Genomic DNA, 26933 nt, shown 5'->3' with positions numbered 1-26933 from the left:
GGCAATGGGAGTATGGAAATATCTGGGTCTCATGTTCCACTTCTCTCTTAGGTGGCAATCCTTTAGGCTCTTGGAACACATCCTTGTATGTCTGTAACTCCTCCAATTGTTGTTTCTATTTCTTAGTACACCCCTCTAGGGATTCCATTCCTCTTATTGACTACTCTTTAGACCGACTTTCTCTTAAAAAAATAAAACATACTTCTTGCTGGAACTAATCAATTTCTTGGCCTCAATGGCACTTACTAGTGAGATTTTGACTTTGCTTTACGTGTGTTGATGATGAAATATCTTCCATACTTGACAAGTCGATACCAATTGGATCTCCTCATGAATATTTCATCACGCATGTACATGTATGGACTCCCAAACACAACTCCACATACATCAAGGGGAACCACATCCAGGTCTACTTCATCAATGAAATCAACACTAATAGCAAATCTAATTTTACAGTGTTTTGTTACCTTCAACTGTGCATCCTTAATTACCCATCCCAATGGGTATGGGTGTGGATGATCACAAACTTTCAGTCCCAAATTCTTCACCAGATCTATGCAATGAGATTCGCCTGTGATCCTGAGTCAAATAGAGCATCAATATTTGTCTTCTTGACCTATATCTTTATATGGAAGAGTTTGGTAATTTCTTTATGTTCTTGTTGTTGAAGGCTACTCAAATTCACCTCCTTCTGCACTGCCATACAAATGATATTCTCATCCACATTCGAGTTGCTTTCAACTTGGTTGCTCGAATTTGTGGCCATGTGATTCTTCTTCTTGTTATCTTTCTTTTGTTCTTCGGGTTTAGCTTTGGATGCAACTTCCATCACTTCTCCTATGTATGGCCACCAATGTTGTAGTGGTTGCTAGGATCTTTACACTGGTGTGTTGTGGCCATCGTCTTTTTATCTTTTCCCCCTTTTTGATTCTTCTTCCCCTCCTTAGAAGCTTCTTGTTGCTCCTTCTACTTCGATCCACTTGATTCCACTCTTTTCAGGCCTATGTTTTCCAGGTATTGTGCCTGTACATAAGCCTCGTCCACCGATTTGGGCTTAAATAACATCACTTTCTTATGCAGATGGCAGTGCAAACCCCCAAAATAATTGAGGATTACATCTGGGTTCTTTGGAGAGATACCCAACATTATAGCCATCTTTCTGAAGTCCGTGGTGTACTCCTGCATGCTTTGGCTCAACTTTTGCCTGAAGTAATGCCATTGGATCCACTAGTCCTCCACGTACCCCAATGGGATAAAACTGTGACTTAATGAGGGTTTTGAAATCTTCCCACTTAGTCATTGGAGGTGTTATCACTGAAAATTCTGTTGCCAAAATTTTTCAGACTAGCTTTAGGACAAAGTGTTTCCGCAGCGCATGAATCCTTTCTAGCAGTTTCGCAGCGCTACAGGTTTAGGTGGTTTCGTAGCGTGCTACGAAATTGGGGATTTGTTCGAGTTTTCAGTAGAGGTCAAAATCCTAGCATGCCTATTGAACAGAGTTCTGTTACCCTCAAGAAATCAGCATCTAGTGAGAATCTCACAAGAAGCATACGCATCAACTGGCCAATGGAAGGACTCATTGAGTTCAACCAAGTTATGTTGAGATATATGCCATTTTTGCCACCAGCCCTGCGAGCAGTGTCATTTACTATAAATGCATGTGAGCAGTTTGGAATAGCTGGAAGAACAGGTCTAGTGTCCTTAATGATATATTTAGCCTTACTCCAATCTCTGATGGGAAAATACTTATTGATAATGTGGATATATCAAATGTCTCTCTCAAAGAACTCCGCTCCAGACTGACTGTTGTCCTCCAAATTCCGTTCTTGTTTGAAGGGTCTTTATGGGAAAATTTAGACCCCTTTGCTAACATTAATCCAAATGGAAGATTTGTTGTTGTATGTGGTGATGGTGAATACATAATTTATACGACACTGGCATGAAGGAATAGATCCTTTGGATCTGCACTCAAATTTGTTTGGGCCTCAGATGGAGAATATGCAGTTCGAGAAAGTACTTCTAAGATCAAGATTTTTAGCAAGACATTCCAGGAAAGGAAGAGCATTCGGCCAACATTTTCTGCTAAAAGTACCGGGGGAATATCGTTATGTGTAAGGAATGGAAATGAGCTGCCCTTCTGTATCACTCATGTTCCAAGGTGGCGGTAATGCAACATGTCATAATATGGGTGCTTGCAAAGAGACAGTTGACGGTTGTACAAGCAAAAGTTGCGGTGGTCATAAAGTGGACATAATGCACTTTTCAATAGGAACCGCAATTTCAGGTCGTTTGTTTGGCACCAACATAAGTGATAATACAGATGGCGCTGGAGGAGATAGGGTTGCCCATTTGGTTGATCTGTATGCATCCACATAGTCGGTATCTTGATGGATTGGATCCTCAAGAAAATGGAAATGGTGCTAATTTTAGTGCGCAGAATGATTGGCAGGGAGCGTAGTGACATGTTTTGATTGACAATTCCTTCGGTCTTCTGGAGAATGCAAGCCCAGCCTTGTGGCAGAGTCTAAGGATGTTTTTGATCAGAAGGCAAGTAATAAATATTGGATTGATGTGCAACTTCGGTGGGAAGACTATGATCCTCATGACCGTGAACGGTATACGAGAGCCAAATTCTTAGACTATACAACAGCTAATATGTCAATTTATCCATCACCCACTGGTGTTATGATTGCAATCGATCTTGCTTACAATTTACATTCTGCATTTGGTAATTGGTTTCCTGGTTCAAAGCCTCTTTCGGCCCAAGCTATGAATAAAATAATGAAGTCAAATCCTGCCTTGTATGTGTTAAGGGAGCGCATAAGAAAGGGCCTGCAACTTTATTCTTCGGAGCCAACAGAACCGTATTTGTCAACTCAAAACTTTGGAGAGGATTTTCAAGCAACTGTTAGTGTGTTTGAGAGCTCTTCGATTCATATGCGGGTTGGATGAAGGCTCTGAACTGGATGATTCTCAAAAGCAAGTATTGAGGAGGCTATCAAATTAAGAGAGTTCTTTGATTCATATACGGGATGCTTGAGCGTTGCTCACAAGATGATTCTCGAAAAACAAGAGTTGTCTATGAGTTGCAGTTACCGGGGATCCTAGAAAACTTTTGTAGCGGCTGTAAGAGAACGTTGAAAAAAAGCAGTGGAACTCGAGCACATGTCATTAATATCATCAGTATTGTACCATATTATAATTTCATGCAATCTTCTTTGCACAGAGTCATCTTGATCTTTAGACTGATAATATATTGTGGAAGAGGGCGCAAGGCAGGGTTGTGCTGTGTGAGAAATTAGCACCTAATCTTTCTTTACAGAATGGCGACTGCAAATCTTGTGCTGCCCTGTTACATATGTTGCTATATCTGCATCGTGGTTTGCAAGATGACAAACAACTCTGGAGGCTTGCAAGTGATCTTTTGTAAGAGTGGTATTATGGAGATTTGGTCCACGCTGATTAGTACCTGCAATGCTTCCTATGCTTGCAACTTCAACTTTCATGCATCGCCAACTTCTCCTCATACAATATTTTATTTCTGAGTTGACCCATGGCAGCATAGGTCCTAATACATCTAGCAGATCACATTCTTTTCTATATGAGAAATTAGGCTTTCAACAAGTCTACAGAACTTGTTTTGTTGTGATTCTAATTGTTTTCTGTTGTGGAGTTTGTTACACCGATGTTGTATGGACCTGGAATGAACATGGTGATTCAAAGTATCCATTGGTGCCAGGGCATGAAATTGTTAGAATTGTGTAAGAAGTTGGCATCAATGTAGTCCATTTTAAGGTTGGCGATCATGTTGGAGTGGGTACATATGTCAACTCCTGTCAGCGATGTGAATATTGTAATGAAAGAATGGAAGTCAATTGTGCAAAAGGGTCTATTTTCACCTTTAATGGTATCGATGTAGATGGCACAGTGACGAAAGGAGAATATTCTAGTCACATTGTTGTTCACCAAAGGTACTATTTTAAGATACCAGACAATCTACCACTGGCTTCAGCTGCACTTTTTCTCTGTGCAGGAATTACTGTTTGCAGCCCTATGATTCGTTATCACATGAATCATGCAGGCAAGTCTCTTGGAGTAATTGGGCTAGGAGGTCTTAGTCATATGGCAGTAAAATTTGGAAAGGCTTTTGGACTGAATGTAATAATTTTGAGCACATCTGCATCAAAGAAGGATGAAGCATTGAGCATTCTTGGAGCAGATAAATTTTTATTGTCATCTGATAAACAGCAGACAGAGGACACTGATTTCGAGCGCCTGAGAATAGACATTGAAGATTTGAAATTGGAAGCTGTAGAATCTATTGAAGTGGCTGTAAGAAAAGGTGTTTTGCGGTGAAAGGTTCTAGGTTGGCAGGGCTTGCAGAGAAATCTGGGCATGCTGTTTGAATTTTATAGGAAAGGTATTGACATTGGAGTCTGGCAGCTGAACAGGATTACTTGCAAGTTGTTATTCATTTGTTGAGGAAAATGTGAACAATCAGCTGAAAGAGAAATATGGGGAGAAGGTAGCAAGAATACAGAGAAGTGATGAGACTGTGTATGATGCAATTACACGGCAGTTTCGTAGCGCGCTACGAAACTGCTGTAGCTGCATATTTCAGTTGAGCCAATCAATTATGATTGACAAATCAGCAAATCTTTGAAAGGTGTTGTCTTCACACATAAAAAATCGCCAGCACATCATGGACATGGAAACCTGGTAATTAAAAGCTAAAAGCATACTTCTTTGGATTCGAATATGTTGAGGCAAACCAAGGACCGACAAACAGGAGCAGTTTCCTATATTTCAGGGTATTGGAAAACATGTTACATTAAAGGCCAGCAAGCAACTACAGACACCTATCACAGCCAAACTAAAAGAAGCCACTTGTCAGAGAATGAGCTTGTTCTCTTCTTTTTCTCGCAGGAGCACCATCTTGATTGTAATAAATGCTATTTCCAGCATGATGTAGAATTAGAGTTTTAATTGTTTTAGGATTCCAGCGCTGTCAATTAGTGGTCAGCTGTAATTATTAGTTAGTTAAAAGTTAGTAGGTGTCATCATAGGTAATTATTGAGCTCCCCTCACGCAGGAGGAGGGAGCTCGAATCAGGTAGAGTAAGCATTCTATATAGAGCTGAAGGATGAATGTAAAAAGGGTTGGATGTTATTGAAAAAACAGAGTTTTATATTGGCTTATGTAAAAGACTTGTTGCAGTAATATAATAGACTACTTTTTCTTCTCAAGATTCATACTTTGTTCAAATGCTCAAGATGTATCTGGCTTTGTCTTATCCTTTGTGTTTTACAGCTCTATAGATATACAATCACTCTGAATTCACCTAGTTGCTCAGATTTCCTGTGTATATTTATGAGTTGAGGTTCATTTGCAAAATGTTTTGAGTGTTTAAACATTACATGCCTTGACTTCCATGAATGAGTAGTTGAATGGTTTACTGAAATGGTGTTTGACTCCATGAGCCCAATGGAAGAAATCTTATGTTGTCTGTCCAACCAGCATGTTATTAAGTTTTCATTTCAAGAGTTAGCCCTCTTAGTGTTAATCACAATCAGTAGTTTGTTTTGAGAGAGCCCTCTCAGGTTAGGGAGGCTAATCCTTAGCCAAGAGTCTGGTCTGAAATAGTTACATAAAGTCTAACTGATAGCAGCCATCAGTACATGATTTTGTGATAACAGGAGGTTCTCCATCCAACCTCAAGGTTTTTGTGTGGCTCTCCCACCAAGTCAATGGATGACCCTCTAATTTCAGTTGCATGAATGTGATCTTTTTCCCTTCCTCGATCTGGTGCACACTGAAATAAAATTTCAGTTGCTGCAGCCAGTTGTTCAGCTTCAGAGCATCAATCTCACAGTGGTATGGATTGATATCAACTTTTGCTTCCATTTTAAATAGGGATTGACTCATGACATTCTAACTGGGTTGATTTTTTTCGGGATCTTTCTTTAGTTGGTTCTCCGTGTCTTCCCGATCTCCTGAAATGATTTGTCCTCTGTATTCCAACCCCCATCTTCTTCAAATATCCCTCGCTTATTGCTTAGGGTCGCCATGAGGAGGTTTACATTACAGTTTGTATCCATGACTTGTTGTTCAAGCTGCGAAAACCTCACCTTTGTAGGATCACGAGGCTTTTTTACAGATTCCTTGACCATGATTAGGGTTTTACGATTTTCGACCCCGTCGACCTAGATCCCCTGCAAATATCCACAAATACCGAAATAAACCTTCTATGATACCAAATTATTTGTAAATTTTCATGGATATTCCACTGGATAGTTCGTCACGACAGATCTGGTAATATTATATTAAAAAATATGAGATTCTACACTATTACAATTTTATTAAACTTTAAGATATGTAGATTTAATTGTAATTAATGCATGCGTGCAAATGGAAATTATGCAAAAAAGTATTAAACGGAAAAATAATCTCTCACACACACATAAGACACAAGATATGCTCTCTCGGAAACCCATTCGGGAGAAAACCCAGCTGGAAGGTGAGGTTGCTTCGCTCTCTTTCTCTGTCTGGAAATATGGCTACAGGTGCAAAGAAGTAATATCTTTGGCCCGTGGGCTAACACAATGCACAAATCCTCTTTTTGTGCTCTACCTCATATCTCTCCTGGTTATCTTTTCTCAACTATGGAACAAAATTCTTTCGAAAGAATTGAATGCCTCTTGAATCCTCCTAGTGGTCTGGTTATAACACAACCCGATAGCCAACTAGTGGTTAATTTTGACTACATAAAATCTCAACTAGAGTTACAATATAGACTCTTATAGAGTATTTTACATCATAATCACATGGATAGCCCATTTTCCATGAATAATGGGGGCTGACGCGTCATCCTCACGAACTATAGGTGCGAAAACAAGAAGGTCAACTTTTGAGTGGCATAACTTTTGCATATGGAATCTGATTGACATGCTTCTTGTGCCGTTGGAAATATACTTGTGTGTAGAATAACATGAAAGGGTGTGGTGATAAAGCGGTAACATTTTACCCCCAAAAAATTCTGTTTGATGCCTCAAAATGATCCTGGAAGGTTTTAGACCCCGTTTTTCCAAACTGGGTCTCGTCAATAAAAACGGTCCTATGAGATGATTCCTCCACTTTTTCCACTCGAAATGCGTCGAGATGGATGAAAAAAATATAATGATCCAATATGGATAATAAAATGTTGGAATAACCACCACACCTTTGGAATCAATCTTGTGGACCAACTTTCCACTCAAGGTGATGTTGTCAATTTGGAAGTTTACTAACACCTATTGGTTTTGGTGTAATGGAAAACCCTTACATCGTATTTGAGTGATTATTTATTGTAGGGATTTTCCTTTGTTACTAAGGGTTCAATTATGTTGGGTTTATGATAAACCTAATTTTAGTGGGAGCTATATAATGGTGATCTTTGTGTGAGAAGGGAATGGAAAGTAGTTCTAAACTTGAGATTGAGAACTTCAACAGACAAAGATTTGAGATATGGAATGCCAAGATGGAAGACATTTTGGTAGAAAAATAACAATGGATCATTGTGGATCTTGGTACAACACCTACAAGTGTGCTGACAATAGACTAGACAAAGTTGGATAAGAAGGAAAATAGCACAATCTAGTTGTGTCTTTTAGAATTATTGTTATTGAATGGTTCAGGAGAAACTACAACCAAGGTGTTATGGGATAATTTAGGGGATTTGTATCAATCTAAGTTCCTAGTAAATAAATTTTACTTTGAAATAAGTACCTCCTAATTATGATTGATGGATACTTAATGATAGAGCATCTAAATTCCTTCAATACTCTGGTAAGTTGTTATTTCCAGATATTAAAATTTTAGATGAATATAAGTGCATTAATTTATTGTTTTCATTGCCACATTTGTGGGATAGTTTGGTTGTAGCTATTGGTAGTAATGCAACCACATTAAAGTTTGATGATGTGGTTTCATCCTTGTTAGTAGAAGAAACAAGGATGAAAACAATGGATATTCAAAGAAACAATGTCTTATCTAAGAGGAATTTCCTTGGATGGAAATTAAAATAAGTCCTCAAATGGTAAATCCAAGTCTCTAGGAAAATACTTAATAAAATGATGGAAATGTGATAAAGTTGGGCATTACAAGAATTATTGTAATAAAAAAGTGTTGATAAAGGGAAGGATTTGATGATGCTTCTTCCATAAAAGGGAAGGTATCCTCAAAGGAAGTAGGAGATGTGTACTTGGCTTCTTCAAGCATACATGTAGATCATGATGTATGGTTGACTGACTTAGGTGCTTCTTTCCATATGACTCCCCATAGGGAGTGGTTCTATAAATATGAAAGGTATGATTTAGGCGATGCTTTCTGAGGGCATGCCTTGACATCTAGAACCATGAGATAAGGAAAAGTCAAGTTGATGATCAAGGATGGAAGGGTTAGAACACTCCCTAGGGTTTTACATATTCCAGAGCTAGCCAAAAACTTGATATTTGTAAGAAAGATGAATGATGCAGGTGTAAATACAATGTTTGAAAAGGGAACCTATAGGATGGTTCAAGGAGCAGTGGTGTTATTAAGGGGATTTTGATCTAGAACTCTATACAAGTTGTTTGGAAGCACCATCATTGATGGGTGTAATATTTATATTGTTCATGAGGGTGGAAATGAAGAAGACAAAAATGCTATTGTCATTGGAGAAAAAACAATGATAGGGCATCAAAGATTGGGACATATTTGAGAGAAGTGCCTTTAAGCATTACACAATAAAGGTATTGTTGGAAGTATGTTTGGTTGCACATTGTATCTTGATTTTGTGAACATTGCATATATGGTAAATAGAATTGGGTGAGATTCTCATTAGTTGCTACAAGAGAAAATGGAATTATAAAGTTAGTGCACAGTGATGCGTTTGCCTTATGCCTATTCCATCATTTGGTAGATTATATATTATGTTTCATTCATAGATGATTTCTTGAGGAAAATATGAATTTACTTTTTCCAAAATGAATCTAATGTATTTGGTAAATTTAAAGAGTTTATGGCTCTTGTGAAGAATTAAATGGAAAAGAAAATAAAGTTGTTGAGGATAGATAATGGTGGAGAGTTTTGTGTGGATGAATTTGAAGAATTCCATAAGAATTGTGGTATAACAAGGTAGAAGAATACTCCATACACACCTCAATAGAATGAGGTTGTGGAAAGGATGAATAGGTTATTGATGAGAAAATCAAGGTGCATGCTTAATGGTGTTGGGTAAGGACAAAAATTCTAGGAAGAGGCAGTGGATACTGCATGTTAACTAGTAAATCAATTACCCTCATCAATGTTGGTTGACAAGACTTCAAACAAGGTAGAGAATAGTAAATAACCCTTTCTTCAACATCTCAGACTTTTTGGTTGTGATTCTTACGTATATGTTTCGAAGGAAAATAGGAGTTAAGATGGATAATAAAGTTGAAAAGTGTATCTTTATTAGTTATAAATATGGTCTAAAAGCTTATAAATTAATTTTGGAACCCAGAAACTAAGAACATTGTTTATAATCGAGATATGGTCCTTAGAGAAGTCAAAGGTGTTACCAAATAGGAAGGCATACTAATAAAAAGTGAACCAGAGAAAATAGAACTGAGTTGAAGGTTAATGAGTCTAACTTAATAGAATAACATAAATAATAAGTAGAAGAACTTTATACTCTAGTGTTGAGGATATTGGTTAAAGAAAGAAGGTAACCAGAAACATATACTTCTCCTAATTTGGTTTCTAGTTTTTCCTTGCCTATTATTATGATGATCCTAGAACTATTAAGGAGGTAGTGGATTTATAGAATGGTAAACTATGGAAAATGGCCATGGATGAGTGATATAGGTGGATACTGGTGGCCACCCACCTATTCCACTTGGAACCCCAACACTATTTCCTTTCATTTTCTTAATTTCCAGCATAATTTTGTATTTCAGAACTTTTCTATTTTTGGTAGTTTTTCGAGTCTTGAATTTTCAAAGTTTTTTTGAGGCCCTAAAAATATATTTTTGGGGAAACGGGAAAACATAAGGTTTTCAGCTTGGATTTTTAGTCTCAATTTGTTTTACTCATATAGACATTTCTAATGGGCTATCGTGCGTGCCAAACGGAGATCCTATGCCAAAGTTACGACCCCGGGAAGTTGACGTTCCAATTAACCCCAATAGGGCCCACAAGATTTTGGTGCTTCGTTTCCTAAGGTTAGGTTTTTGGATGTTTAGGGTTTTCCATTGTTTCTTGTTGATAAAAAGGCCTAAGAGCGTAATTCTAATCAAGATATAATATTCCTAAGGCAATTTGTGCCTCTTATGTATATAAACAATTTTCAGCACTTGCTATTTATTAATTGAAGTTTTGTTTCATTGTATCTATGTGTTTTTGTTTAAATCTGTATTTCATTTCTTTCCTTCATAAATCTGGATCGGTGGTATCAGAGAGGTTCGCTCTTTTTTTTTTATGTGCATGTACCCAACAAGGTCGGGTTATAAGGAGTTGGGACTTGAATTGGTTGAACCCGTGCAAGACTAGCCTCACTGACCTCAACGACATCCAATGGCGGAAGAAAATAAAGACAAGAGAGAAGGAGATCCTTTCAAAATGTAGCTCGAAGATGCCCTCGAGCGACAAACGAATGAGGTGATGGATAATTTTTCCTAGATCCTTCGGCGAGTATTAGTGGGTGAGGCATCTTCATCCAACAATCACTTCGGAGGTGCCTCCCCCTTTAAAGTACAAGTTAACTTTGAAATTCGTATATTTGAAGGCTAGATAGATGCAAATGTCGTAGAAAGATGGCTAAATATGCTGGAAGGATATTTTTCAGTCCATAACTTTTACAATAGCTAAAATATTACTTTTACACTCCTCAAAGTTTCTCCCCATGTTAAGGACTAGTGGGAAACTTACTATGAACAAAGAGATGAGGAGGAACCCTCACTATTTTCAGCCACACCCTCTTGGAATTCTTTCTAAGATTCCATTAAGGAACAATATTACCCTTTTGGTAGCTATGAAGATAAGTACATAAAATGAGCCACATTATGGAAGGAAAGGAACCAAGACATGCCAAAGTTTATGAATATTTTCCATACCCTGCACACAAAGTTGCGTATCAATAATTCTTAGTGGCATCTGGTACTCAAGTACTGTGACTATTTGCAAAAATACATCAGGAAAAAATGGAGTTCCTATACATCTACTCACTTGACACAATGTATCGATATGTTTTCAAGATTGAGCAAAAATTTAAGCAAAAGAGGCGAGACTTTGGATCTGTGAATCTGAAGCAGGAAAAAGGCACCTCCAAACCATAGAAAAAAGGACAATGCTAAGGTGGAGTGGCCCAAGACAAGCCATCAAAGCCACAAGAAAAGAATAGTACCATGAAGATGAAAGGCATAGGGAAGTGGTGTGAGTTCCACAAGAGCCCCACCCACAACCCAAAAGAGTGTCGCGCCAAGCAGTTACTGGTGGCTGAGCTAAAATCTTCAAATTCTGATGCATGATCTGACTCTGAGCTAGAAACCAACAAGGGGAATGACAAGGGGAAGTAGATTATTGAAAAATAACCCAGTGCCACCATTTCCACCACCAAGGTCTAGAAGATTGAGCCCGAAGATCTAGAGGAGAGGGAGCATCTCTTCCACTCACAAATGTGGGTGAAGGGTTCTCCGCTGTAGTTCATTATCGACAGTGGGAGCCAAAAGATCCTTATCTCAGCAGAGGTCATTAAGTGGTTGGTCTTCTCGACCATGCCACACCTTCAACCATACACCATTGGGTGGCTCCACCAAGGACGAGATCCTTGTTTCAACCAACAATGTCGCCTTCCCTACAACATCAAGCCCTTCATGGATGAGGTACTGTGTGATGTTGCTCCTCTTGAAATTTGTGATGTTTTATTAGACCAACCATACTTGTGGAAGTGTCATGTTGTGTATAATTCTAGACCTCGCATTATGATTATTAATTTGGGAAAAAAACCATACAGGATACTGAAGGTAGCCCCACATACAACCAATTATTTGGTCCTTTCCAAGGAATGTAGTAAGATCATCTCCCAGATAAAGTTTTTTTTGTTCGCTTTCAAAGTAAGGGGAAGATCACGACCACATCTATGGCCCCAAAAAAGGGTTCCTCTAAGTAGTAGAAGCAAGTTGATACGATAGTGGAAGAGTACAGGGACATATTCTCCTCACCCATAGGGGTACCCTTGCACTTTCACGTCAAGCATTCAATCGATCTGACTCTCAGATATCCTCTAACGAATGGGTCGATATATTGTCACTCTCTTTTGGAAAATGAGGAAATCAAGTGGCAGATCCAGAAGCTGTTACAAAAATGGCACATCCAACTAAGTTCCTCACCTTGTGGGAGCACAATTGTACTTGTACAAAAGAAGGATGGGACATGAAGACTCTGCATTGATTATCGAGCACTTAATAAAATCATTGTTACGAGCAAGTACCCGATCCCATAGATTGATGAACTTCTTGACCAACTCAAGGGCGCCTTGTACTTCAACAAGATTGATTTGAAGTGTGGTTCTCACCAAGTTCCAACAGAAACCACAGATGTATGTAGTATCACCTTCAAATCCAAGGAAGGAATTTTTGAGTGGTTGGTCAAGCTCTTCGGGTTGACAAATGCCCCTACAACTTTTATGAGGAAAATGGATGACATCGCCTTTCACCAACTCGTTTGTGGTTGTATATCTAGAAGACATCCTCATCTTCAGAAAGAGTTGGGAAGAACACTTGTAACATATTCAGAAGGTCCTTCAAACCCTGCAACAACAAAAACGATTTGAAAACTTGGAGAAATTCCCCTTTGGCATGAACCAAATATAAAATCTGGGCTACATCATTGATGAACAATGTGTGCATGTGGATCCGGCTAAGATCCAGGTCATTCAGGATTGGCAAACCCCTACAACTCTAACAGAGCTTCGAAAATTTTTGGGCCTTGCCAATTTCTATCGAATATTTGTGTTTGGATTCTCTCATATCACTTTGCCTTTGCATTAAGTTATCAAGGGAAGAGCAAACTAATTTTTTTTTGGTTTGAGTCCCAATAGAAGGCATTCATTGAACTAAAAAACCACCTTTTTGTTGAGAATTCAATAGGGAAATGTATATGTTAATTCTCTTAACTTGATAAGTTTTTGTGTTACCTTTTTACTTATTAGCTTTTATCTTCCTTATTCCAATGTGCAATACATGAAACAGCTACCGAAACAGTAAGAACAATGACACAGTATATAGGCTGCAAGCCAAGGCCAAAACCCCTCCTCTTGAGGGGAAAACCTAAAAAATATCTTTTTATTTTTCAGATATTTCAATTGACAAATACCATGACTTAGAATCAGACAAATACCCTCCAAGATCAAGTCTTCCTCAGCCTCTTACTACAATATTTTCAACCTCCCAATAGATCTAAAATTCTGCTCCCCAATAACTGATGCTGCTTCTCTAGGAGACTTTGATCTCCCTCTAACATCCTTCCTTTTGACTTCGCTTGCCTTGAATTGAGTACTAAGGCTAGTAGGATGCCCTAAGAGACCTTTGCTTGCCTTCCCTTCTCTCTTGCCTTCAAAATCGAACATCATATTATCCCAGCACAGAAACACTAACTTCGCACTTCTAGAAGAATAGAGAGAGACCTAAACACTTCGACTTCTTTTCCTTATCATCTTCACACTTCCTTGTTCGACTTTCTTCTTATGACTTCTTCACATAAGAGATGAGTGAATGAATGATCCAAGTGGAGGAAGAGTTCCTCTTATATATAGGATTACTCAAGGGTGGATGTGGCTCTTCATGTAGGCCGACTTGACAGCTCATTAGGCCGACTTGATCTTGGAGGTATTTTGACACTTTCAAGACAAAATAATTTTTTCTTTATAATATACAATGTGCCCATAGGGTCTTCCATATATGACAATGAATCTTATACCTAGGGAAATCCCTAGAAGCACTCAATGGGTCCTTGACCTATAAAATAAAAGAACTTGAGCATGAAACCCATGCTTCAATAATAATAATAATTTCTTTTTCATTTTACATTTACAAGAATACATTTCATACTAATGAAGACCGAACCTAGTTACACATTTTTCAACACTCCCTCTTAACTAGGGAGGTATTCATTAGAGGTACATGGTCATTCTCAATCTGAAGAGATCTCATAAGAAGAGTCAGATTGGTAACCCATCTGTCTAGCATCATAATAACCAACATTGTCACATAGAAAGGCCTTGACTAACAACTCTATCTCTCCACAAGATCATAGCACAATGCTGGTGAGACCAATGATGTACAGACACCATCATCATTGTCTCTCCAAGGTACATACCCCATCCAAGTGTTCACAGAGTATGACCTCCCATTAGACTATTCTTATCTTGGGTAGCTAATCCTCAAAGAATATTGATCCAAAACTACTCTTGTCTTGAATTCCCTACCACATTCTCAAAGTGTATCAAATTCCACTTGGTTACGCAATCCTCCATTATTTCTTCCCAAGTGAACACAAGAATGTTGTGTCTATCTCTCCCTCTCAATTAGGGAGGACAAATCCACCAAACAAAGCTTGTTCCTTAAGTTTATAAGCTTTGTTGGGACTCAAAAATGTCATATTTTCATCCACCTTTTTCTTCACTATTCCTTACATTTGATCATCCCATTAACCTTTTATCATATCATTTTCATAAATACATTTGGGTTTCACCTTCTTATTTTCCATTGTATTCATTTTTGTATTACAAGTGAATTTATGATTAAATATTAGAAAATATACATATTTTTTATATATCTCAAGAATATGTGAGTTTTGTGATGTGTAGGAAATATGTGAAGAATTAATTCCAAGAGACTTATCCATATCTCCTCCACTATATTAAGGAGATAATTATGCAAGACTATTCCTAAGGAGAAAATCATGGAGAATTTGGTTGGCATATCTTATCCTATTCCTAAGGAGAAAATCATGGAGGATTTGGTTGGCATATCTATCCAATTCCTAAGGAGAAGATCATAGAGGATTTGGTTGGCATATCTTATCCAAGATATGTGAGAGATTTATGGAGGATTCAAAGGGATCATATTTTGTAATAATGGGAAAGTAGTTAAAAATGGTTGCGAGATTTATGGACTAAAGAAAGATTAGTGGATGATCATTATGAGTTTGTTACTCATCCCATTGTATAAATAGGAGTACAATCTCCTCCATTTGTAATCTGGAAGTTTTTGTAATCTTAGAATTTTGGAGTATGTAATCTTAGAAGCTTAGAGTTGTAATCTCAGAGTTGGTTTGTAATGAAGATTTTGAAATAAGGGATCATACTTCAATTTTGCTTCTACATCTGAGTCTCCATTGAAGTGGTGTGCTTGTGGAGTTATGGAGGGCCCCCATGGCCTCACTTGCATGCTTATTTGTTTATAATTTATTTTATTTTTTTGTTTGATTTCAGCTTTCAAGTTTTGTTAAATGTTCTAATATTGGAAGAGTCTTATTTGAAGGTGTTCTTGTAAGAGAACCATAAGATCTCATACAATTATTAGATCTAGGTTTATTTCATTTCAGCTTTTAATTTCTTATTAGATGTTCTAATGTTGGAAGAGATCTTGTAGAATATGTTCTTGTATGAGAATAATAGATCTCAAACAATTGTTAGATCTAAGTTTGATTAGTTATTGAAAGAGATCTTAATGAATATGTTCTTGTAAGGGGACTTTAAGATCTTGGACAAATTAGGAATCTTTCTAGATCTATATATTTTAGATAAGCACTTCTAAGTTTACCTTCCCGGGTTGACATTAAATTAAACTCTAATTTGCATCCGCATTTTAGACCACACATTTTGGCCCTGTTGCCAGGGAAGTGCAAATAGAAGGATTTAGTAATTGTTTTTATGGACTAATTTGTGGAACTTGGTGACAACAGGTTCGTAAAGGAGTTCAAAGTTTGGAGCATTTTTATTTTCGTACATAGTTATTTTAAATTTAGTTTTTATTTTAAACCCCCCATTTCTCACTAATCCATCTACGGATGATGAATTTGACAATGTTGAACAGGTACTTCTTGGAGAGCAAGGACAATAACCTTGAGCCAACTCTAAGACATGATTCTCACATACTTGCAAAACATAATGTAAAATTTTTAAGTCTTGATGTGAGTATGTTCGAATTTTTAGTCCGTAGATGGCTTCATTGGAAGCATTCTTTTACTTAGAAAATAAAACATCTTTTAAGTTAATATAGAATATATTAGAAAAATAAAAATGAGATCTCATTAAAAGTCATTAGAAGTCGTTATCATTAGAAGTTTTTAGTTTTGTTTTCCAAAAATAAATCATCATGAATAAAAAGAACTGCTTCATCTTTGCATTTCTATGTCTTGTTTCTGTATCACGGATGAGCCAGGAGCTTGATTATCGGAAACCTTTGTCTTCCGAGAGTCTAAATGCCCCCGTGACATTGCAAAAAGAGTGTAGATAATGCAAGGTTTTGTCGCAGACTTAATTGTGATTTATCCATCTACGCTAACCTGCATAAATAAAAAAAATCAAGAGATTAGTATGCTCTCTTCCTGTGCTTCGTGCGATCTGGAAGATTAGAAAATCTATTGATTTATTTCAAACAAACATACTCTTGCTGGAGAACTAATCCGCAATGCGACAATAAAGAATTTTGTGAATGAGTGAAAAATCATCTTAACTTTTTTTAGATAAAACTTAGTCTTTTTAAATTTTAGTTTTTTTTTTTTTTAAATAATAAAAAAATAAAAAATAAAAAAATTCCCACATAGTGATAAAAAAATTGGATTTGACTTATCCTGGAGAGATTTGGCATTTGCATTATCTTCTCCTAATTTTTCTAGACAAAAAGCCAAATTTTTCATTTTTTAGGATATTGGAAAAAAAATCCATTTTAGTGTTAGTTTAGAAATTTTCTATATTAGTTTTTAATAGAATTTGTTTTTGTTGATTTCTTTCTTACAAAAAAAAAAAAAAAAAACTCAAAATCAATACCAAATTAATTTTAAAAAAAGAAAAAAATTGAATTTCATTCTTTTGTTTTTTTATTTAAAAAAAATAAAAAATTTAAAATTTCTCACAAAATTCATGCAGGTTTGAAAATAAATAATGGAACACTTGGGAACAAATTTCAAACATTTGGAGGATTCTATAAATGATGATTATCTTGTTTCAATAGCTTCAAGTTGGCATTAAATATTCATGTTGAATGCTTTTATATCACATACTAATATGCAGAACACAACAAATCTTTCTAATGCCAATCTTTTTGCCGAGCATATTTCATCTGACCCAAACAGGGAGTATTACTTTTCATGGTTATTTTAAGAATGGATTGATTTTAATATCATGATTAAGTCAATTTCAACACTTTGATTGTCCTTAATATGTTTTATTTGGTATGAATTTTTTTTTTTTTTGCATAAGAATCATGAAGGAAATGGCCATTTCTTCTCGAACACACTTATGTTTTCTTTCTGCCAAGTTTTTTTTACAGGTTATAGGATAATCAAGTGATCATAAGGAGATTACATTGTGACGACAATTGGTCTTCCAAAGACTACAATTCATGAAAAATTCTAAAGACAAATCCAACTCCACAACCACTACCTTGCACCTCCCTTTTTGAAGCAAATTTTGAATTCCACCAATTGTAAATCCATAAAGCATGACATTTCCATATCCATTTTTCACAGCAAGAGTTCATCTTCATACACCATGCATTTCCTTACATCCATTTTTGGACGCTTGAAGGAGCTAATTCTTCACTACACATATCATGACATTTTCCACTCCACAACGATCCTTTTGCATCATGATTACATCTCCTTGTTTTACAACGATGAATAAAACTCATTCCCTTTCCATGATTACATTGCCTTGTTTTCCTCGCCATGCTGATCCACACTGCTTGTCCGTGAGTTCTTTCCATTTATAGTCCTACCAAATCTTTTTGTACAAACTCGCGTTGACTGATGTGGGATTCCTTAAGGCCCACCTTTCAACAAGTCTTGCCCCATTGACATCAGCACCTTATCTAGGAAATAGATTAGAGTTCCTTTTGAGTACCTAGAGGCTTGCATGCCTTAATGGCAAGTTCTCTAGCTGACGCTCATGGGAATACATCAGTGTCCCTTGATCTTCAGATCATGCAAGTGGCTCGACCTCAACACATCCATTCGCACTTCGCAAGATGTACTCAAGTACCTTGGCACTCATTGACATCAATGGTGAGTTGCCTCGCATTGGTTAACAACATACATCAATGGCCGGTAATCCAATGATTTCTATTCATGCTCGACATCGACACATTCTTTCGCATGATTAGAATTGTACCAAGAAGTTTACTAGCAGGTGAAGACTATACACTTTTTTCACGACTCTCTCAGCAGTTACAGCAGCATGAATTCTGATCTATGAGAGTACCACAGTTCCACTTTCAACATTTATCTTTTCCATGATTCAACATCAGCAGTTCAGATTCCTTCATTTCCCAGGATCCAGTAACAACAACATCAGTCACATTTTCCTGATCCAGCAGCAGCAGCAACAACTACATTCCTCTTGCATAGTTCATCATTCTTGGGTAAGTAGAGGTATGTTGTTTTCTAATCTTTAATCATGCAATTCCTTATATGCTAACTTGAATATTTTGGAAAATTCCCTCACCATGCTACATTTCCTTTCATGAGCTATGTCAAGTTGCATGAGGACATGCAACCAATTCAGTTAAGGGGGGGAGAACTATATTCACTTCCATGATTCCATTTCTTCACCACACTACATATTCACTTCCATGATTCCATTTCTTCACCACTATCACTCCATTTTTTTTCATTTACCATTCACCAACATTTATTTTCCAATGATACTTTGTTGCACTTTGCTTCATACGCAATATTGGCATGCTTCATTAATATTACAAAAGGGCTTTCTTATGCACATTGATAGCTTATGATTTCCAGTGAGTGTTTACATTATTATTGAAGAAAAGAGAACAGAAAACGAAATGAATGGTGTTAACACAAGAACCAACATTCTTTGTATTCATGGTTGTCACACAAGAACCAGCCATAAGAAAATGTAAGTTGTTACTCCTGTCTTTCACATATCCTGGAAACATTCATTATTAAAGACATCATCATGTAAAGCCAAAGTTGTTCAAGATGCCAAATGTTCTTAAAGAGACCCATGCATGGTTGCATGAGGACATGAAACAAATTCAGTTGTGGAGGATGTTGGGACTCAAAAATGTCATATTTTCATCCACCTTTTTCTTCACTATTCCTTACATTTGATCATCCCATTAACCTTTTATCATATCAATTTCATAAATACATTTGGGTTTCACCTTATTATTTTCCATTTTATTCATTTTTGTATTACAAGTGAATTTATGATTAAATATTAGAAAATATACATATTTTTTATATATCTCAAGAATATGTGAGTTTTGTTATGTGTAGGAAATATGTGAAGAATTAATTCCAAGAGACTTATCCATATCTCCTCCACTATATTAAGGAGATAATTATGCAAGCCTATTCCTAAGGAGAAAATCATGGAGAATTGGGTTGGCATATCTTATCCTATTCCTAAGGAGAAAATCATGGAGGATTTGGTTGCCATATCTTATCCAATTCCTAAGGAGAAGATCATGGAGGATTTGGTTGGCATATCTTATCCAAGATATGTGAGAGATTTATGGAGGATTCAAAGGGATCATATTTTGTAATAATGGGAAAGTAGTTAAAAATGGTTGCGAGATTTATGGAACTGAAGAAAGATTGGTAGATGATCATTATGAGTTTGTTACTCATCCCATTGTATAAATAGGAGTACAATCTCCTCCATTTGTAATTTGGAAGTTTTTGTAATCTTAGAATTTTGGAGTATGTAATCTTAGAAGCTTAGAGTTGTAATCTTAGAGTTGGTTTGTAATGAAGATTTTGAAATAAAGGATCATACTTCAATTTTGCTTCTACATCTGAGTCTCCATTGAAGTGGTGTGCTTGTGGAGTTATGGAGGGCCCCCATGGCCTCACTTGCATGCTTATTTGTTTATAATTTATTTTATGTTTTTGTTTGATTTCAGCTTTCAAGTTTTGTTAAATGTTCTAATATTGGAAGAATCTTATTTGAAGGTGTTCTTGTAAGAGAACCGTAAGATCTCATACAATTATTAGATCTAGGTTTACTTCATTTCAGATTTTAATTTCTTATTAGATGTTCTAATGTTGGAAGAGATCTTGTAGAATATGTTCTTGTAAGAGAATCATAGATCTCAAACAATTGTTAGATCTAAGTTTGATTTGTTATTGAAAGAGATCTTAATGAATATGTTCTTGTAAGGGGACTTTAAGATCTTGGACAAATTAGGAATCTTTCTAGATCTATATATTTTAGATAAGCACTTCTAAGTTTACCTTCCCGGGTTGACATTAAATTAAACTCTAATTTGCATCCGCATTTTAGACCACACAAGCTTCTTGATTGGAAGTGATTTCATCAATATGTCAGCTACCTACTCATCAATGGAGATATACCGTAGCTACACCACACCATTTCGTACTAACTCTCATATATAACGATACTTGTTGTTGATGTGCTTTGTCTTCCCATGAAATATTGGGTCCTCAAACAAACGAATACAACTGGTGTTATCACAAAGTATCACTATAGGGTTCATTGGTCCTTCAAACAAGTTAGATAGCAACTTCCTTAACCAAATTGCTTGCTTACTAACTTCGCATGTTGCAACATATTCAACTTCAACACTACTCAAAGCAACAATGTCTTTCTTTCTTCTCATCCATGAGACCATAGAGGGTCCTAAACTAAAGCATCCTCCCGTAGTGCTTCTTCCATCTTGTTCATTGCCTCCCCAGTCGGAATCTATATAACCAATCAATTGAACATCATTCCTTCTATCATATTTCAGGCAATAATTGATGGTTCCTCGCAGATATCTGATAATATTTTTTTCTTCTATCCAATGATCATGCTTCGACTCCACTTGGAATTGGCTGAGTACATTTATTGCAAAATAGTTGTTTGGTCGAGTATTCACCAAGTACATCAATGAGCCAATTAGTTGTCTATATCTGGAAGGATCCACAGGGCTTGATTCAAAACTCCTTAGTCTTTTTAAGTTTGTGATCATTGGAGTGGTCATAGATTTATATTCCATCATGTCGAACTTCTTCAGTATCTCGATCACATACTTTCCTTGACCTAGATAGAATTCATTAGATTCCTACCAGACTTCTAGTCCCAAAAAGTAATGCATTAGCCCAAGATCATTCATGCCAATCTCTGCTGCTGATTGTTTCTTACATTCTTCAATTCGACCTTCTACATTTGTCAAGAGAAGGTCATCTACATACAGAAGAATAATTACATGTTCATTGTTTACAACCTTAATATATAGGTTCGAATCAACATAACTTTTCGTGAAGCCTAATCTTTGTAGGAATGGATCCGTTCTAGCATACCATGCCCTTTGTGCTTGCTTGAGGCCATATAATTATTTCTCCAATATGCAAACATATGCCTTCCTATATTTGATTTCAAATCCCAAGGGTTGTTCTATGTAGACTTCTTCATCTGTAGTTCCATTCAAAAACGCAGTCTTGACATCCATTTGATGGATGTTCCATCCCAGCGATGCTTCCAAAGAGATTAATGATTGAATCATTGTATATCTTGCTGTTGGAGCAAATGTTTCTTCATAGTCGATGCCTTCAAGTTGAGAGAACCCTCTAGCCACAAATATTGCTTTATACTTATCTATACTTCCATCAGTTGCATGCTTGATCTTGTAGATCCATTTGGAAGTAACCACAGATTTGTCTTTAGGACTAGGTACAGTCTCCCAGACTCCATTCTTCATTATAGATTGATATTCTTCATTCATGGAATCCTTACATTCTCGATGTTCTGCAGCCTCTTCAAAGGTGGATGGTTATGCTTCTATTACTTTTGTCATGTATGCAACATACCCAAAATATTTCTTGGGTCTTTTACTTTCTCTAAATGATCCTTGAGTGCCCCATGACCTTCTTCATTAATTAATGTAGACTTCAACCAATTAGGTATTTTCTTTGTTTCTTGAATGACTACAGGTTGAATAGGTTCACTAGGTCCTTCTTGCTCATGGTCAGATCCGTCTCCTTCCTTGTCAACTTCTTCCTCAAATATGGGAAGTTCTTTGTCATCAGAATCTATAGAAAGTTCTTTTGATTTCTTGAATTCTATGCTCTCATCAAATATGACATCACAACGAACTTCATTGTGATGTCTATCTTTCATATATATTCTATAGGCTTTCGATGAGTTACTATACCCAACAAATATTCCCTTCACACCGGAAGGATCCAACTTCTTTCTTTTGTTCTTAGGTATATGAATATTCACAGGACATCCAAATATTCAGAGATGATCTACAAATGTCTTCTTCCCAATGAAAACTTTTTCGGAGTCATGTTGTCTAGAGATCTGTGAGGACATCAATTTTGCATGTAGACTGTTGTCTGTGTTGCCTCACCTCACATAAACTTAGGTAGATCTTGATCGTGTAACATTGATTTTACACTTTCTTCAATGGATCTGTTCTTTATTTCTGCAACTCCATTTTGTTCTAGATTGTATGGAACTATCAACTCCCTCTTAATCCTAGATTCCTTACAGAATGCTATAATCTCTTTGGATGTATATTCTCCTCCATTATCAGATCTTAGTATCTTGATTCTTCTTTCTGTAAAGTTCTCCACTTTAGCTTTTAATTTTTGAAATTTGGTAAATACTTCATCCTTGGTTTTCATTAAGTAAACCCAGGTCTTTCTTGAGTGATCATCTATGAATGTGACATAATAAATATGTCATCCAAGTGATTTTGGAGTCATAGGGCCACACACATCAGAGTGAATGAGATCCAAGATTTCTTTCGACCGTGAAGCACTGCTTCCAAATGGTCTATTGGTATTCTTTCCCAATACATATCCTTTGCAGACACCTTCATGATCCTCCTCCAGATTTGGTATTCCATCTACTATGGAATTTAGAGTCAGAAGTATTTTGAAATGCAGATGACCAAACCTTCGGTGAAAAAATTCACATTGACTAATCTCAATGTGAACTAGGGCATGGTTTACAAGAAATGATAATCTATAGATCCTTCCTTCTCAGATATCAATCACTTTTTCTTGTTCTATGCTAGAGCCTTTTGCCCATACAACTAATTTACCATCAATGAAGGCTAATCTATCTCCTTTATCTTCTAAGCTTGAAATAGAAAGTAGATTTTTGTGAAAACTTGGAACAAATAGAATGTTTTTGAGGTGGATGTTCCTTCCATATTCAAGCTTTAAGGATGATGATCCAATCCATTTCATTGGATATATTTTGTTGTCTCCAAGTTCCACAAAGTATGCAAATTCGCCTTTTGACAAGGTCTTCAATTGGTGGGAGTGACCAGTCATCTGACTTGATGCATTGCTATCAATCCCCGAATGTCTTCACCTTAGAATGTCCCAAAGAGAGCCAAGAAGATCCCCTCATCTCTTTCTTTGAGGTATGCCTTCTTTGAAGAGAATATGAGACTCCATACTTCTTTGATACCTTTCTTGAGATGGGTTGTAATCTTCTTGATGAATTTTTTCATTGTAGAGGAGATCTTCATGATGCCCTTAGAGAATGAAAGCTATGATACCATGTTGAGAATTCAATAGGGAAATGTATATGTTAATTTTCTTAAATTGATAACTATTTGTGATACATTTTCACTTATTATGTTTGATCTTCCTTATTCCAATCTGCGATACATCAAACAACTACCAAAACAATAAGAACAATGACACAACATATAGGATGCAAGCCAGGGCCAAAACCCCTCCTCTTGAGTGGAAAATCCAAAAAATCTCTTCTTATCTTTCATATCTTTCAATTGACAAATACCATGACCTAGACTCAGTCAAATACCCTCCAAGATCAAGTCTTCCTCAGCCTCCTGTTGCAATATTTTTGACCTACCAATAGATCTGAAATTTTGCTCCCCAACAACTGTTGTTGCTTCTCTAGGAGACTTCAATGTCCCTCTAATAGTGTTCCTATTGACTTTTCTTGACTTGACTTGAGTCCTAGGGCTAGTAGGATGCCCTAAGAGACCTTCGCTTGCCTTTCCTTCTCTCTTGCCTTCAAAATCAAACTTTGGACCATCCCAACGTAGAAACCCTAACTTCGCACTTCCAGAAGAATAAAGAGAGACCCAAACACTTCGACTTATTCATCCTTCTCTTCTTTGCACTTCCTTCTTCAACTTTCTTCTTTTGCCTTCTTTGCATAAGAGATGAGTGAATGAATGATCCAAGTGGAGGACAAGTTCCTATTATATATAGGCTTCCTTAAGGGTGGATGTGGCTCTTCATGTAGGCCGACTTGACAACTCATTAGGTTGACTTGATCTTTGAGGTATTTTGACACTTTCAAGACAAAATAATTATTTATTTACAATATAGAATGTGCCCATAGGGTCTTCCATATATGACAATGACTCTTATACCTAGGACAATCCTTAGAAGCACTCAATGGGTGCTTGACCTACAAAATAAAAGAACTTGAGCATGAAACCCATGCTTCAATAATAATAATAATTTATTTTTCGTTTTACATTTATAAGAATAGATTTCATACTAATGAAGACCGAACCTAGTTACACATTTTTCAACACATTTCTCTGCGCCAGTAGTCACATTACTAGACCTATAATAACCATTTGAAATTGAGACAAATGCTTCTAACTATGCTATTGGTGCAATTCTCACGCAACAATGGCATCCAGTGGCCTATCACAGTGAGATACTCTTTGATACGATTTGGAAATGCCCCACCTATGATAAGGAGAATTATTCCATTGTGCATGATTGCCGACAATGAAACATTACATTCTGGGGAAGGAGACGATCATCCACACAAATCACCAACTTCTTGAGTTTATACAGACACAAGGGAAGTTGCAAAATGTCACCATTAGAAATGGTCCACATATCTACAAAAAATTCATTTGAACATTAAATACAAGAAGGGAAACATTAATAACATTGTAGATTGCCTCAGTTGGCCCCCAATTCTGGAACTAACCATTGTTATCAACTCTTGTGGGAACAAGGCTTCTGGATGGCCACAATTGTACAAAAATGATCTAGAATTTGTCACCACATACAAGATGTTGATGGATGGAAAACAAGTACCAAACTTCTACCTACAAGATGCATCGTTATACTACATGGGGGATCTTTGTGTTCCTTCAATTGAGTGTGCCATGTTGATTTGGAGGCACATTGCAGTTGGGTCATAAGACATTTTGGTCTCGACAAAACAATGAAAGTACTACAAAAGTATTTTTATTGGCTAAAACTCCGATAGGATGTTGAAAGATATATCAGATTTCAACCACCGTGCCTGATTGATGTTTCCGTGGCTCTTATGACTACACAGGAAGAATTTACACATGTACAGATTGGAGGTAATAAAGCCACTAGGTTTATTGAGCATCCAAAACATCTGCCAGTAGGTTCATGATATCCTGGATAAAGCCAATGGCAAGTATAAACAATATCATGATCAACATTGGGCGCCACTTAAGTTTCAAGTGGGTGAAAAGGTGTGTTTGTATCTACAGAAGGATCACATTTCTAAAGCCCATCAGAAGATTCACCGTCACTAAAGTTGTGGGTGAAAATGATTTCGAGCTAAGTATCCCTCCATTCCTTGTCCTGCACCCCATATTCAATGTGGACCGCCTTCGACCATACTTTCCATGATTGTCAGACACATCAGACATTGTTGAGCAGCCATATTTCATAGAACATGCCACAATAGATCAGATCATGGACACATAGGTTAAGAACACTCACCAACAGAGGATCCAACTGTATTGGGTTTTCAAAGATGGGCAACTCTTGTAGCAAGGAAAGTGGCTCACCAAGGACCAAATTTAGTAGAAGTTTCCCCATCTCATGGAGGCACTCAACGCAATGGGGACCATTTCTTCCTAAGGGGGGAGGACTGATCCAGGTGAATATTAGTGACCACCTGCGTATTCCACTTGGACCCCCAACATTGTCTCCTTTCAGTTTCCTAATTTCCAACACAATTTCCTACTTTGGCAGTATTCTATTTTTATCAATTTTTCAAGTTATGAACTTCCAGAGTCATTTTGAGGCCCTAAACAACTTTTTTTGGGGAAACAAGTGAATGCTAGGCAATCAACCTCCATTTATAGTTGAAATTTTTTGTCCTCAGATATACCTTTCTAATGAGCTATCATGCATGCCAAACAAATATCGCATGCCAAAGTTACAACCCCAGGAAGTTGATATTCCGACTAACCCTAGTAGGGCCCACAAGATTTTGGTGCTTCATCTCCTAAGGTTAGGTTTTTGGATGTTTAGGGTTTTCCATTGTTTCTTGATGATAAAAATGTCTGAGAGTCTCATTATAACTTAGTTCAAATGCGTGTAGTCATCACATCTCTTCTCAAAGATAAGCTACCATTGCCCAAGCTAGTTTGTTTGTCTTATATATGTAAACAATTTTCAACACTTGTTATTTATTAATTGAAGTTTTGTTTCGGTGTATCTCTATGTTCTTATTTAAATCTGTATTACATTTTATTCTTTCATAAATATAGATCAATGATGAAATTATAGCCTTAGATAATAATGAAGCTTAGGATCTATTTGTGTTGTTGGTTGGAAGAAATTCCATTGGTAGCATTGAATGGATGTTTAAGAAAAAGTTAAATCCATAAGGAAAAGTGGATAAGTAAAAATCTTAATTGGTAGGAAAGGGATATTCCTAGGTAGAGGGAATTAATTTT

General features: G+C 36.7%; 1 pseudogene; it reads left to right on the top strand.

Moving 5' to 3' along the window:
• Window positions 1-3864: 3864 nt before the first annotated feature.
• On the top strand, window positions 3865-4356 carry LOC149220928 (putative cinnamyl alcohol dehydrogenase 1 pseudogene; annotated as a pseudogene).
• Window positions 4357-26933: the final 22577 nt, after the last annotated feature.

This window comes from Pinus tabuliformis, chromosome Q (assembly GCF_031772625.1).
Source record: "Pinus tabuliformis cultivar Carrire ecotype Pingquan chromosome Q, CPIR1, whole genome shotgun sequence".
In the NCBI taxonomy this organism is placed as follows: Eukaryota; Viridiplantae; Streptophyta; class Pinopsida; order Pinales; family Pinaceae; genus Pinus; species Pinus tabuliformis.
This window is presented reverse-complemented; position numbering and strand designations above follow the sequence as displayed.